The sequence below is a fragment of the Setaria viridis genome, chromosome 4 (assembly GCF_005286985.2).
Source record: "Setaria viridis chromosome 4, Setaria_viridis_v4.0, whole genome shotgun sequence".
Classification (NCBI taxonomy): domain Eukaryota; kingdom Viridiplantae; phylum Streptophyta; class Magnoliopsida; order Poales; family Poaceae; genus Setaria; species Setaria viridis.
In genome coordinates this window covers 14,005,034-14,020,994 of record NC_048266.2, presented here as the reverse complement: position 1 = coordinate 14,020,994, position 15,961 = coordinate 14,005,034, and the positions used below count along the sequence as shown (strand labels likewise).

Genomic DNA, 15,961 nt, shown 5'->3' with positions numbered 1-15,961 from the left:
GGATGCTTAAAGTCCTCCTAAATAATAACCAGTGGATGGCTTGTTGTATTGTATCATGTTGTTTGGAACTTTAATTTAAATATGTGTATTTGGATCTTCATGTTGTTATATTGTACCATGTTGTTTGGATCTTTAATCGATTTTCACGCGTAATCCATTGTCAAGTGTAATCCATTTTCATGCGTAATACGATGCAGATGGACCGGCAATGGATGTATAATGCAGACAGGCGGAGCAAGGCGTTTATTGATGGCTTGCATTATTTTCTCGAAGTGGCCAAAGCGAACAAGCCAGAGAATGGGTTCGTATGTTGTCCATGCTTCCAATGCAATAACAAGAAGGAGTATTCAAAGGATTCCTGGGGGACTATTCACAGCCACTTGTTTAAATACGGTTTCATGCCTAACTATTTGGTTTGGACCAAGCACGGTGAACTAGGGGTCGTAATGGAAGATGGCGAGGAGGAGGAGGAAGATGACACCATTCTGGACTAGGTTTCAGGCCAAGCTTTTGCAGGTACTACAATGGGCGAGGCTGATGAAGATGAGTTTGCAGAAAATAGCCCTACTGATGACCTTGGTCAGGTGATACGAGATGCATACAGAGATTGCGAAACTGAGAAGGAAGTAGCAAAGTTTCATTGCATGATAGATGATCACCAAAAATTGTTGTACCAGGTTGCCAGCAGGGCCATAAAAAACTAGGTACGACACTAGAATTTGTGCAATGGAAGGCAAAAAATGGTGTGTCCGATAAGGCATTTCAGGGGATGTTGAACATTGTCAAGAAGATTCGCCCTGAGAATAATGAATTACCATCCACAACATATGAAGCTAAACAGAATATTTGCCCTCTCGGATTGGATGTTCAGAAGATACACGCATGCCCTACGAGAAATTGGATGCTTGTCCCATCTGCGAAGCCCTGTGGTATAAGATCAGGTGAGATGATCCTGGTGATGTCGAGGGGAAGTCTCCCAAGAAGAGAGTTCCCGCGAAGGTGATGTGGTATTTCCCTATAATACCACACTTGAAGTGCTTGTTCAGGAACAAGGCGAATGCTAAGTTGATGTGATGGCACAAAGAAGACCGTAAGAAAGATGAGATGCTGAGACACCCCGCAGATGGGGCACAGTGGAGATCAATTGATAGACCATTCCCGGACTTTGAAAGTCAAGCAAGGAACATAAGGTTTTAGTATTGATGGATTCAATCCATTCGGTGAGTTGAGTAGTGGCCATAGTACTTGGCCTGTGACCCTTTGTGTGTTCAACCTTCCTCCTTGGCTGTGCATGAAGCGGAAGTTCATTATGATGCCGGCGCTTATCCAAAGCCCAAAACAACCCGGCAACGACATTGACGTGTACCTAAGGCCGTTGGTTGATGACCTTTTACAGCTCTGGAAGGAAGAAGGTGTATGTGTGTGGGATGAGGATAGACAAGAGATCTTTAATCTACGAGCATTGTTGTTCGTAACCATCAATGATTGGCCTGCATTGAGTAACCTTTCAGGACAGACAAATAAGGGATATCGGGCATGCACCCACTGTTTAGACGACACAGACAGCATGTACTTGAAGCATTGTAAGAAGGTCGTCTATATGGGTCATCGTCGATTTCTCCCTGCTCACCACCAGCTGAGAAAGAGTGGGATGCATTTCAAAGGGGCGCCAGACCATCGAAAAAAACCTGCACACCGTAATGGAAAGCGTGTCTTCGAGATGATGAAGGATGTAAATGTGGTCTTTGGAAAGGGACTTGGTAGCCAACCTGTTCCGAACGACGATAACGGACATGCACCCATGTGGAAGAAAAAGTCAATATTTTGGGAGCTACCTTATTGGGAAATCCTAAAGGTTCGCAACGTAATAGACGTGATGCACCTGACAAAGAATCTTTGCGTGAATGTGCTAGGCTTCATGGGTGTTTATGGAACCTCAAAAGATACATTGGAAGCACGACAGAAACTGAAAGCCATGGGGCAACGAGATGACCTACATCCGCAAAAGAGAGATAATGAACAGCACTACTTACATCCTGCCAGTTACACTCTCAGCAAGGAAGAGAAGGATAGCATGTTTGAATGCTTGAATAGTATGAAGGTCCCGTCTGGGTACTCCTCGAATATAAAGGGAATAATAAATATGAAACAAAAGAAGTTTACAAATCTCAAGGCTCATGACTGCCACATGTTGATGACCCAGTTGCTTCCGGTTGCACTGAGGGTTGTTCTACCAGAAAATGTTGGATACCCACTACATTAAGAAGGGCCGAACTCCAGACTTCAACGCATGGCCAAAGTTGAGGGACCACTGGGTGCATTTGTTGAATATAAGAGGAGTGAAGACGGTGTGAAAAAGATCATGACCAACACAACAAATGCTAGTCAGAAGGGCTACCACCATCATCTGGGGCAAGGTGGGTATGGCTCAGCAATTCCCAAGTGGAGGAAGATGGAACAAGATCTGATCGAATGGGGAATCGTACCTGCAACTATTGAATGGCCCGAACGATCAAAAAATTGGTACTATGCTCATGGAGGCTCCCTGAGCCAAGAGGATGGGACATTGATTTTTAATGACACAATACGTGAGAAGGTCAAACATCTTGTGGAGAACATTGAAGATTCTAAGGCTGGAAGGTTGAAGGTGGATCGAGAAAATGATGAGCTCACATTGGCCCTCGGTAATCCGGAGCACCCAGGACGTTGCCGAGGGTTCGGGGTGGTTCCGTGGAAGTTTGCTTTCCGAGGCGACAGCGCCTCGTACAGAAGCCGGAAGCGAAGAAAGGAACAAATCGAGGAGAGCTGGTGCCAGATGCTAGAATCTAAAGTGCAGGCACAAGAACAAAGAATGATGGATGAAATCAATCGTCGAGTGGCCCACGCAGTTGCGGAGTTGGCCCAATCTGGAGCATTGCCGAATCCTAACACCGCCAACCCTTCTCAACGCCTCTTGAGCAGTTATGCTTCTACAGGGGTCCCCGATGTGCAGACACCCAGGTTACCCGTGGAGGAGCAACGGTTCCCCGTGGATGCCATCACACAACGGACCTCATGTGAACTGCATGCACCGGTCGGCAACCTCACTATTAAGGTATACTTATACATAATATTTATGCAATCTTGTCAATTGATCCAGGCCTCGAGATCGGAGTTCAACTTGTTTACTTCTGTTATATGTACAAGTAGCGTACGGGAGTGCGTTAGCAACCCTGGTGGGGCAGAGCAGTCATGGCATGGAGATTCAACCTGGCTACGCCAGCGTCCGCGTGGAGCAAATAGTTGATAGCCAGTATGAAGGTCTAGAGCTCGACCTCCCGGGAGGAGACGGGGAAAAGACATTGGCAGATGTGCTTCATGGGATCATTCTATGGCAAAAATGCTACATCATTATTCCCAACACGGAGCCATCTCTTCAGAGCTCAAGACCGCTCCCTGTAGATCCCCAGCAGCGACCTTCTCCTCATACCTCGAGACCATCATCTCCTGCTCCAGGACCGTCCCTTCCATCTATATCAAGGTCTCCATCTCCACCACATCCTGGTGTTGCGAGCGATGACGACAATAACAACACCCCTCCCCGATCACTGTCGCCGGCACCAAGAGCGGCCCCCTTGAAGGAACCTGCACCACCACTAAAGAAGTCACGAGCACCACCTCCCAAGCAAAGACAGAGAAAGAAGAAAACAAAGGAGCCTGAAGTGACTCGTAAGGAACGCTGGGAGGCAATGTCTCATGCGGAACAGTGGGCAGAAATCTAACGAGAGGCCAGTAAGTGGTTCAAGAAACAAGCCGAAGAAAAAAAAAGCAAGGGAGATGGAGCCAACGCCAGTAAGTCGGCGAGATTTAAACTTTTTCATCAGGATGGAAGAAGGAGCCAAGAAAAGGATACCACTCTTACCAAACTATGAACGGGCTTTAGTAAAGGCTGATGAAAAGCATAAAAGGAAAGGAAAGTAATCTTCCAGCGGTCCTGTCCCCGACCTCAGCCATTTATCAAAAAAAGATGCTCAACGGGTAAAAGCAATGCCCTTGGATCAACAAGCAAATGTATTGAAGTTCATGGAAGAAACAGGTCTGGGACTTGATGAATGCATAGGGCAAGTTGAGACGCCAACTGCACCGCCCCCTGAGCCGAGATGGCCTTATGAGCTAGGCAAACCTCTAGTAAAGCCTTCATTGGTACGGAAGCTATCAACAAAGATGTACGCATTCCATCAATGGTACATGATGGCATCCGCCGACTCGAGGGAGATGCTCGGCCTGAAGGTAAAACCGATAGATTTTCACGGTGAAGGGGAGAAAGTGCTGTGGCTAGACTTCAAGGATATATACGAAGTGTACCATCATGATGCCCTGGATGTCTCTCTAATTAGCGCTTGGGTTCTGTAAGTATCCGTTTATCTCTACATGTAAATTTTGGCGTGCGTCGCCGTACTAACTTCGTCTTCCATTTCATGTAGGATGCTAATTCAGACATGCCGCCGAGAGGCGTACCTACATGTAGGCTTCATGGATCCATCTGTAGTTAACCAACAACAGATACAATTAGCGCCGGAAAAAACCTTTGCCGAAATATACAATTTCCTACACAAACAAACATTCAAGGATTTCATACTACTTCCATACAACTTCAAGTAAGTGTGTGTATACCGTCTACTTTCGATGTCTTTTTCCTTATCTCTACATGTTAGTTAGCTCTAATATGCATGAACATTTTACGCACGCAGCTTCCACTGGATCCTTATTATAATTGAGCCTGAAAGAAGCCACGTCACTGTCTTTGATTCGTTACGGAAAGATCCGGTGGACTACCAAGAATTGCAAGACATGCTAGGCTTGTAATAATTCTGGACCTTTATCTCTATGCAAAAATTTATTTCCTAAATTTTATCCCTGTTACACTATGTCATTCATTATTCTAATCCGCAGCGTATGGAAACAATTCATAAGGACACACAAAGGTCCATTCAAAGAAAAACTTACATGGAACACAGACTTCCCGGTACGTATGAAGTCTGCACATTTATTACATTGTATAACACGAATATTTCGTAACTTATTTTTTTCCACACTGAAGTGCTTAAGACAGGAACCCGGGAATAATCTATGTGGCTACTACATCTGTGAGCACATGCACAGTTTTATGGGACCCAAGGGACTGAAGATGACGCCGCACAACTTTAAAGTATGTAAAATAAAACTATTACTAGTTAATTATTTTCTAGCTCCTTATATGTATTTGTTCCTGTAACATTCACAAATTTCCAAATTATAAATGTTAAATATTCAACAAGGACTCTTGAAGGAAGAAAGAGTAGTGGCAATATGTGAAGGTCTCATTAGATTCCTAATGGACGAGCTGGTAGATCCAAAAGGAGAATTTTATTACGATGGACGACAATTAGACACTCCGATCAGCAACACCACGACGGGAAGATTGTAGATAGATACTTTGATTTATTTGTATATATAATACGCGCTAATTATGATCAATTTGTACTAAGCTAGTTGAATTGTGTATATGAATTGTGTATAAGAATTGTGTATATATATAGTAATTGTATAATTACAAATCCCATTCGTTTAAATACTAGTTGATTTCGTTCTAAAAAAATCTCAACTACTAAAGGTTAACAAAAGGGCCGCGGTACTACGTACGTGATGCATGCATGAAAAATTCAGGCGCCTGGCAGTGCCATGCAGGACGCCATTTAGTCCCGGTTGGAATCCAGCCGGGACTAAAGGGTAACCCTTTACTCCCGGTTGGGAAACCCAACCGGGACTAAAGGGACACCCTTTAGTCCCGGTCGCTTTTACCAGCCGGGACTAAAGGGCCTGTCCCGCTCCTGGCGTGGCAGGCCCTTTAGTCCCGCTCCCGGTTAAATGACTCGGGACTAAAGACCCCCCCTTTTGTCCCGGTTGGTTTATCCCGGATGGATTTTCAAGAGATATGCACCCTACCAACCGGGACTAAAGGCCAATTCTCTACCAGTGAGTTTTATACAAGAATAAAACTAACCAAGTTGCAGGGAAACGAAGCATGAACAACTGCTTGATTACTGCAAATTTTGGTATGAACAAGTAACATATATTTTGTCATTCCGTTTATTTCTCTTCACAATGAACACGCTATTAGCACCTTCACTTATCTATTTCCTCCATTAAAGCTATACGAATAGCTCCCATCACGGTAGGCGGATACTCCTCAACTGGCTTTAGCAGCAATTAAGGACGACTGAGGTGTAATATCAGCAACCAAGGTCCCTCTGGCGACATGGTTAACAGGTTTTGCGTCATCTGCCCAGAAGCTTGAGGTTTTGATGTCATCTTCCAGCATCAGCTTGGAGTAGTCATGGTTGTACACCACATTCTTCCTTCCCCCAAACTCTACAGGAAGTATCAATGCACTTGTACAGGACCTTCACGCTCTCCTCATCCTTCAGGTACACGAAGTTCAGCTTCTCAATCGATCTTGGGTCAAGGAAATATTTGACAGTCTGAAAGGATGAAAGAATTTGGAATAATTAAGTTAGAATAGGGAAATAAAACAGGATGAATTTTATGCTTCCTTTTTTAAAAGAAATGAAGAAAAGAATACAACCAGAATTTGGGCCCCATTCTGAATTTGCAAATAACACAGACATATTCAATTCTTTCTATCCAGGAAGAAACTATTTGCTACTAAGTATTGATTCCAATCTTAATAAGAACTTGAATGCACTGAAGATTTTCCTTCCGGTTGAACTTGGTTGCATTGCACATGCTGGAGTGCCTCTTTGGCAAAAAAAAAATCAAAACAGAGCTAATAAGCAGCATGCCAAGGTCATTTGGCCCATCCCCTAACACATCAGACATTGAGCTCTTCAAACAGAAGCATCAAGCTTTGACTTTTTTACTTCCAGATAATTCTCAAGATGAGTATTGATATGTAATTAAAGCCTACTGCTTACATGTTTGCAATGATCCTTTGGATTTAATAAATATGAATTTTAGCACTGGACTATGGGCAGAAGGAACAGTTCACAAGCAAAAGGAAGAAAAAAGTATTGAACGTTTCATGTTTCTATCCATGTTGTTGTTGTCACTGTGCGCAGATGGATAATTTCCTCCACACTTCTTATCGTTAATGTCTTTTGTGATTGGCAGATAATATCTATAGATTCGGTCACATGAGTGTAATATTTTCCAAAATCACCACAGCGTATTAAGTAATTACTGGGATAAGGTCTGATAGTACTACCATTCACAAATGCGGACGGTGCGAGCGGTAAGGGCGGGTCTAGTGGTTACCGGCAAGATCATGGCGTGCTTCGCGGTGAAGCCTCCTCTCTTCCTTGCTGTGGCACCGCGAAGCACAAGCCACCACCAGAGGCATAGTAGATCTTCACGATAGGAGGGGCCAGTCGTTAGATCCGGGCGAGCTCCTTGTCGCGGCTTGGACTGCGAGTTGTGTCGTGCACCATGGCGGCACGGTGCGAGCAGAGGCGCCCCCAACCCTTAACGGCGATGGTGTCGATGTTGCGATGGATCCTTCAATTCCTTGGATGGCAGCATGGTCGGAGTTCCCTGGACAGCGACGAAACCCTGGATGGCGGCGAAACCTTGGATGGTGTCGGGATTGGCTGCCTTTAGATCTCGGGTGCTAGCTGTTGCCGATGGAGCGGAGTGAGGAAAGAGAGGCAGCAGCCGTCACTGAAGCCACGATCCCCGAGGTGCCCCTCGCCGAGACCGCCCCCTTCACGGGCATCCGGCTTCCAAATCCGACGCCGCTCCCTGCCCGCGCGCGGCTACGACGGCGACGGCAGAGGCAGGGGGAGGGGGGATGCAGCGGGGCGGATCCAACGGGGAGATGCGGTGGGGGAGGGGATGGGTGCCCGGAGTTGGCGAGGCATGGTGGCAGATGAGGGAGGTGCGGCCGTGGGGAGGAGGCGAGGAGCGGACGGAGGGAGGAGTAGAGGCGGCGGCGACGCAGGGAGGGGTCGTCGGGAGGCGGCGGTGGTGATGCAGGGAGGGAAGCAGTGGCAGCGCGGCGGGGATGCAGGGAGGGGGAGCGGATGGGATGGAGCGGAGTGGTGGCGGCGCAGGGAGGGGGAGCGGATGGTGGGATGGAGCGAGTGAACGGGAGGGAGTGATTGCAAGCAATTTTCCCGTGCGGACGGGAGGGGGCAATGGATCCAATGCTTCCGCACGCAAAAGACGTGAAATGGAGGGCCGACGTCGCGCGGAGCGAGGGCCATCACGAGGCGCTTGTTTGACGGACCGCATTTTTTGTCCGTTTTGGTTTTTATATAGTAGAGATTGGTTGATCTTATTCACATTCCAGGCTCTTTTGTTCACTTGGAAGATACTAGGCCGAAGGCTAACAGTAGAACTAACCTGATCCCTAGCTCAAATTTACTACTAGTACTATTCAGTTCTGTTTTTCTTGCCTGCGGGAATATCGTGTGTGATTGAGTGGCATGTATGTTTACGTAGAATATTGTTTATGCAACAATTGTGATTCCTTTTGTAATCTTATCCAAAAGTTGCATTTGTGTCATCTAGGTGATATGGATCTAGGACAAGGAGTTGTGGTTGAGGTTGACAGCCGTGATAGTCTAGTAACTGACCAGTCAAGTCGATCATCTAGGAAGAGAGTTAAAATTTGGGAATTTGTGGATACCAAAGTGGTTGATGGTAAGGAGAAGGCAATATGCAAATACTGTAAGTTTCAATAGTTCTCTGAACCTAGAAAAGGTACAACGCACCTCAACAGACACATTGCAATTCACTGTCATTCCATTCCGCAAGAGGATAGGGACAGATTAATTGCAACATTGAAGCCAAAGTCTTAGAATGAGGAAAAGGGTTTTTTTGATCTAGAAGTATTTTGTGTTTTGATTGCCAAATATTTTATCAGTACAGAGATTGCTTTTCGTAAAGCTGGTGATTCTCATTGGACAAACTTGATAAACTATCGTCAGCCATTTTTTAGAGTTGTTGGTCGTCAAAGTGTATGCACAAATTGTTTTCTGTTTTATGAAGAGGAGAAGTTGCAGCTGATGGACAAGTTCAAAAAGGTGAAGTCCCATGTTAGTCTTATAGCCGATCTGTGGTCAACAAACCTAGGCTATCTAGGTGTTACAACACATTTCATCGATGAGGAGTTTGAACTGCATAAGAAAATCATAGCATTCAAGAAGATTTCTTTCCCACATATATCATATGCGGTACAGGATGGAATTACCTCATGCCTGATGGAGTGGGAGCTGATTGAAAAGCTGTTTACCTTGACATTAGACAATGCCAGAGTGAATAACAGAGCAGTAAAGGACATTCGTGATGCTTTAGGTGTTGGGATGTTCTTCAAAGGTGAACACCTTCATGTCAAGTGTGCTGCCCATGTACTCAACATTATGGTTTAGGCTGGTGTCAAGGTAATTTCAAATGCAAATTGGGAAAGTGAGGGACATTATAAAAGTTGTAACATCCACACCATCCCGCATGCAGATTTTCAACACAATTGTAAAAAATTAAGGCCTCAAAGCAAAGTCGGGACTGATTCTAGATGTTCCACACCGTTGGAATGCTACATATGATATGTTGCATGATGCTTTGAAATATAAGGTGGCTCTCAATAGATATGTGGTAGAGCAACATCACCAAGTTCCAAGTGAAGATGAATGGGCGAAAGCTGAAGCCCTTCATGGTTTTTTGCATCAGTTTAGTGAGGCAACCAAAGCATTCTCTGCAGACAAGCATCCTATAACCCACATTTTCTTGAAGATGTTGTTAGCAATCCGAGATGTTTTGCTCGATGAGGCGTGGAATTCAAATGAGCTCCTTAATAAAATAGCTAATGCCATACATGCAAAGTTTGAAAAGCACTGGACAAAGCCTAATCTTGCTCTTCTAATAGCTGCTGTTCTTGATCCAAGTATGAAAACTGACTTCATCAAGTCTATTTCTATACCATTGGTGCAAATGTTGAGGCGAAAATGAGGGAGCTGAATCGGTATTTGAAGAAATATTACCTAGAGTATGAAAAGATTGTTAGGAGCAACAGTGTGCTTGTGTTCAATATATCAAATGATGAGCAGAGCACAAGTGAGTCCGGCGAGTCTGGTAGCACTTCTTTAAGACAAGTTTCTAGTAAAAGATGGGTAGAGCTTGCATTTGCTCAGTTTGTATCACAAAGCTCACAGGCCCGTCAAGAACGGTCAGAGCTGGATATTTACCTGGAGGACCCTAGAGTCCTTGTGAGGTCAGATGAGCAGTTCAATGTTCTTGCATGGTGGAAGAAGAATTGTGATGCTTATCCAATCTTGTGACATATGCTTTGACACATGCTTCTAGTTTCATTCAATTCTTTAGTGCCTGGGATGTTTCTGTTTGTCTTTGTTCTGCATCTAGTTTCATTCATGCATGCTTGACAATGTCTTTGTTCTGTCCGGACTTTGTTCCTGACTAACTGTCATTCCTGATTGTCACACTGCATTCAGGCAACTGTCATTTGGATGAGTGTGTTTCCTTGCATTTTGAAATGATTTAGTCATAGACTAACGGATATGCATTATTACTTCTCTGAAACAGTTGTCCCGGACAAAGGATGCGATTTCTTTTGTTGTTACAGATACTGAAAGCTTGTGAAGCCGATATGTTGAACCATCTTGCTGCCCACTTTCACTTCTTCAGGGCATCAATGCACAAGAAGAATAGGGGAGGTAGCTCCTCGGCCACAGGCCCGCGTGTGCAACTAATTTGCATTTTGCCAAAAGTAAAATCCTGACATTTTCTTATCCCGTATATTCGGTATACTTTGTACAAATTCAGAAGTCCTAGCAGCTGTAAACTGCCATTAACAGCGGTGACCGGTAGCAGCCTGTTGCTTGCGGTTATTGCTTTCTAGATTGTACTATTGCCAATCTTCTTTATTGAATAGTCTATTGGTGGGCAGCTCACGGATATGAAACTGCAAGAGTGAGCGGCTGCAGCACAGGAACGTACAAATAAGAAAGTGCAAGAGTGGCAGGGCGTTTTCTTCCACTGACTTATTTTTAGCACGTGTCATATCGAATGTTTAGATACTAATTAGGAGTATTAAACGTAGACTATTTACAAAACCCATTACATAAGACGAATCTAAACGGCGAGACGAATCTATTAAGCCTAATTACGTCTAATTAATCCATCGTTAGCAAATGTTTATTGTAGCAACACATTGTCAAATCATGGACTAATTAGGCTTAATAGATTCGTCTCGCCGTTTAGATTCGTCTTATGTAATGGGTTTTGTAAATAGTCTACGTTTAATACTCCTAATTAGTATCTAAACATTCGATGTGATGGGTGCTAAAAATAAGTCAGTTGAAGAAAACGGGGCCGCTCCTGCTTGGCCCACGGATCGTGCTCGTTCAGTACAACTTGATTGGCCCGTGGGCATAAATAGGATAAGAGCTGGATTATTAGGCTAGTTGAAGGGTTGGATCGGATCGGATAGTAATAATCATCTGAGGATTGGATAACGATCGAGTAAACTAATTAATTAAATAGGGCTGAAGCAGGGTGGTCGGATCATGATCCATTGCCAGGCTTACTTAGAGGAGAAATGATCAAGGCGAAATGAAGTACATCCCTGAAGTTTTACAGAAAACACCTTGGAACAACTGAAAATTACATTCAAGGACCCCTAAGGTGAGGCACGCCTCTACACTGCTGGCCGCCGGCGAGGGTCGCCGGAACCAGGGTTGATCCACCTTCCTCCTCCACGAGCGACTCCAAACCTTGGAACTGCCGCAAAAACCAGCGCTCGGAACCTCCTCCAGGCTCCAGCACGCATCATGAACGCTGAACGAACATCGGCCGTCGACACATGGAAGAAGGAAGAGGAAAAGGAAGAGGAAAAGAACTCCGGCGCCGCCGACGACCGGAGCAGAAGTCCAGCATCGCTGACCAACGCAGCAACACAGACAGAGAGCGCATCCCCAGGGACGCGAACAAAATCCACCCTTCCGCAAGGAAGATGGAAAACGGACCTGATGCTGCTGCCCTCCGCGCAGACAGGGAAACCATTGGTGATGTCGGAGGAGCCAGCGCCGAAAGATCCAGCGTCATCCTCGCCGCATCCAGGCCGTCGTCGCACGCAAGAGCCGCAGCAGCACAGGTAGACGGGCCCCGCCGCATCACCGGCGTGGCCAAACCTAACCCTAACCTACCTAATCCAAGCCTAGTAGAGTAGGGTATATACACCAGCCGACAGTCGTCCAATCCCCAGGTCCCCCACCCTCCGGCGCCGACGAGGCCGCCGGAGGCCGAGAGGACCCGACGGATTCGACGCCGGAAAAGAGATCGCCCTCGGCTCGCCCTTCTGGTACTGTAGACGGGGAAGGCAGAGGAGAGACTGAGCAGTATAGTTTGTTGATTTGTGTTCAAAAGTATTAACATAATACTTCCTCCGTTCGTGTATATTTAACGCCCGCAGGTCAAATCAAAAGATGTTAAAATATATAACGCCACAAGCCAAGGCAAATATGCTCTGTTGTCTTTGCCCCTGTCCACCAATGCCGCCCCGCGAGACTCTCTTCCTGCGAGCAATCGCGGCCTCCGCCGAAACCGCGCCGCACCACCATCATGGCTGATTGAGCATTTGAGTTCTCGCTGTACGGGCGGCGCTACGGCCTTCCGACCTTTCCCTGCCGGAGCCGCCGCCGCCCTACTCCACGGCCGCTTCACTGCTGTCGCCGACCAGCTGAACTTGCCGCGGATGCGGATGAGCTCAGCATCCCATGCAGCGGGTGGTGACGGGGTGACACGTAGGATTTCCCCTTCGCCAGCGCTCGGCTTTGACGAGAGCGCAGCGTGCAGGAGCGAGGAGTGAAGACTGAAGAGCAAAAAACCGTCAATTTGCCCCATCCTTAATTTTGTCGAAGTTGTGCGAAACGTCAAATATACACGGGAGTATATAGCATAACTATATCTTATGGTCGGAAGGCCGTAGTGCCGTTAGAAAACGTCAATTCGCCCCCAACCCCAAAACTCCGAACCCTAACAGCGCCGGAGCGCCGCTTGGAAGTTAACTGGAGGAGTAGAGTTGCTTTTTGCTAGTTTTTGTTGGTTTGCTCAAAATGTAACTGGAGGGGGCTCTCGATTTAAGCCTAAATCGAGAGGCCTCTCCGTTTAGTTTTTGCGATATCTTATTTCGTCGAAATGGATCGCCGGGGAAGGTCTTGCAGGAGCGCAGCTCACCTCGTCGCCGTTGCTAAGGTGGATTGCGGCAGGCGCCCCAGTGGACAGTGGCTTCGCCGCACCCGTCGTCTCACGAGCTGCCGCGGCAAGGCTCGGCATTTCCGTTTCGGCGGAGCGAGTGGGACGTCCAGCGAGGCGGCGGCGGCTCCACCGCGAGTCCGCAACGCGCGGCCGCGCCGGAGTGTATGGGCCGAAAAGGGTTAGTTTCCTCCATGACGTGGACACGGTCCAGCCCAGTAGAATTTATTTGTAACATAGGCCCACAAAGCGTGTGCCTTTCAGCCCACAAAGAGCGCTCACAACATTTTTTTTTTATAAGGTAGAGCGCCCACAACTTGAATTCCTTCCGTAATCCGTACATAATAATTAAAGTTGTGGACGCTCACAACTTTATTATATAGCGCTCACAACCGATTGCATGCTGCAAGCATAGAAGGCCACTGGCATGCCCAACGAGCGTCCTTTCTTTGTGGCTCTGAAGGCCTGGTAACCCGACCTTTCTTGGTACACGCAACATGTCATATGGTTGGTAAGATGGCAGCTTTCTTGCTATTGATTGTGAAACTATCCTGACATGGATATATCTGAAGTTTGTGCTCAATCCATTGAGGCCTTGTTTAGTTGGCTAATTTGGGAGATGCAAAATTCCTGTTCCAACACTGTAGCACACTGTAGCGTTTCGTTTGTATTTATGAATTATTGTCCAAATATTGACTAATTAGGCTCAAAAGATTCGTCTCGCAAAGTACAACAAAACTGTGCAATTAGTTTTTGATTTCGTCTACATTTAGTACTCCATGCATGTACCGCAAGTTTGATGTGATGGAGAATCTTCTTTTTGCATAGTATCAAAGTTGGGAGTTGGGAGGTAACTAAACATGGCCTGATATGAAGCCCTAGCACTATATCTGTAGGCAAAATTTGTTGCAGACGTTGCACTTTTCCTGGCACCATTAAAAATTATGGATCTTTGCCATAGAGCACTGTAAGAATTAGAATATTGTTTCCTTTGATTTCAAGACGGGAGACAGATTGTTTTTTTCCCCTTTGGTAGGCAACAACACTGGCCTAGAGGCCATTTTGAATCGGTGGTAATAGATGCATGGTTATTAAAAAAGTGAAATCTGCTATATAATAAATATTTCATCTTGACAAAATTCGTAGACATATCATAGTAATGATGCCTCATTCATCTGCATGCATATATGCAGCAAGGCCGATGCAACGACATGGCTCAAGAGAAGCAGGGGCAGCGGCGCGCGTGGGCCGCATAGGCAGGGGCCAGTGGGGAACGACCGTGTGTAGTCGATTGTGGAAAATGCAGCAGATTGATACAATTGTATTTAGCTTTTTATATATGCATTGTTTTGTATATATCTAATCATGACCTATATTAATTAGAATCGGCCCAGCACCTTTGCATCCAATGCCCCTACGCCCTGCAGGTTTGGTAGTTCATCCATTTCTAGATGAATAATCTTGTTCCATTGCCTCTGATGGTTGGCCTTCAAGAATGGTGGCGTGTCTCGTTAGAGTCAGTGACAAAGGAAAAGAGAAGAGCAGTAGCTGCGGTTATGATATACACATGTTGGAACTTGTGGAACGAAAGGAATCGCCATATATCTGATGGAATTCATGCGACGCTACAGAGGGTATTCAATATGATCAAAGAGGAAGTTGCGTTGCGTCAGAGAGCTTGTGGTGCGCTGATATACTGGTAGAAAACTCACCTTTAGTCCCGGTTAGTAGGGAGTAAATCTCTCAAAAATCCATCCGGGATAAACCAATCGAGACTAAAAGGGGATCTTTTGTCCCGGGTCACTCAACCGGGACTAAAGACCCCTTTTATTCCAGTTGCTAATACCAACCGGGACAAAAAGGGTCGCCACACCAGGATCCCCGGGTCGCCACACTAAAGACCCTCTGTTATCCCGGTTGGTATTACAAACCGGAATAAAAGGGTTCGAGAGATTTAGTCTTTTTTTAGCCATCCGTGGGGGACCCTTTTATTTTGGTTCGAAACACCAACCGGGATAAAAGGGGGGGGTTTATCCCGGTTGGTGTTTCAACCGGGATAAAGACCTCTTAGGACCTTTTTTTTCATTAGCCTTTGCAACCGGGATAAAAGATCCCGGTTGGTGAGCCCCCCGCCAGTGACTGAGCTTTAATCCCGGTTTGTGAACCTTTTATCTCGGGCCAACTTTAAACCGAAACAGAAGGGAGCGCATGGAAGGTGAGTTCTCTACTAGTGATAATTAGTTAGAATCAATGACGGCTCAGTTAGTGAAAAAGAGAGAAAAGTGTCCCAACTTTTTCATGTAATATTGCTATTGTAATCCTGTACTGCTTCTTTTCTTCTCAAATGATATGGAAGTACTCCTGCCATTAAAAGTTTCAAAAAAATAACCTATAATTAAGTGCATAATAAAATGTATGTATTTAAAAAAAGCTAAAATGACATACAATATGGGACAGAGGGAGTAGAATGGATGAAGATATAAGGGTTGGTGTCCAAAGGGCATTATCATCATTTTTAAAATTCTCATTCGCCAAACAATCAAAGAAAACATTCTAATGCTCGCAAGCTCATGTGGCAACGATCCACAGTTGTGTAATGGTACTTAGCAATCGAAAGTTTAGTGCAAATTCACAAATCCAGCAAAGCGCAGCATTTTCTATGACAAATTTTTTTTATATGTATACTCCTATTCCAAATTTAGGTCGTTTTAACTTT

The 15,961-nt window shown here is 45.6% G+C and overlaps 1 pseudogene; it reads left to right on the top strand.

The window, feature by feature from the left end:
- The first annotated feature begins 8,552 nt into the window (after nt 1-8,552).
- LOC117853460 (zinc finger BED domain-containing protein RICESLEEPER 2-like) lies at nt 8,553-9,984 on the top strand (annotated as a pseudogene).
- The last annotated feature ends 5,977 nt before the right edge of the window (nt 9,985-15,961 follow it).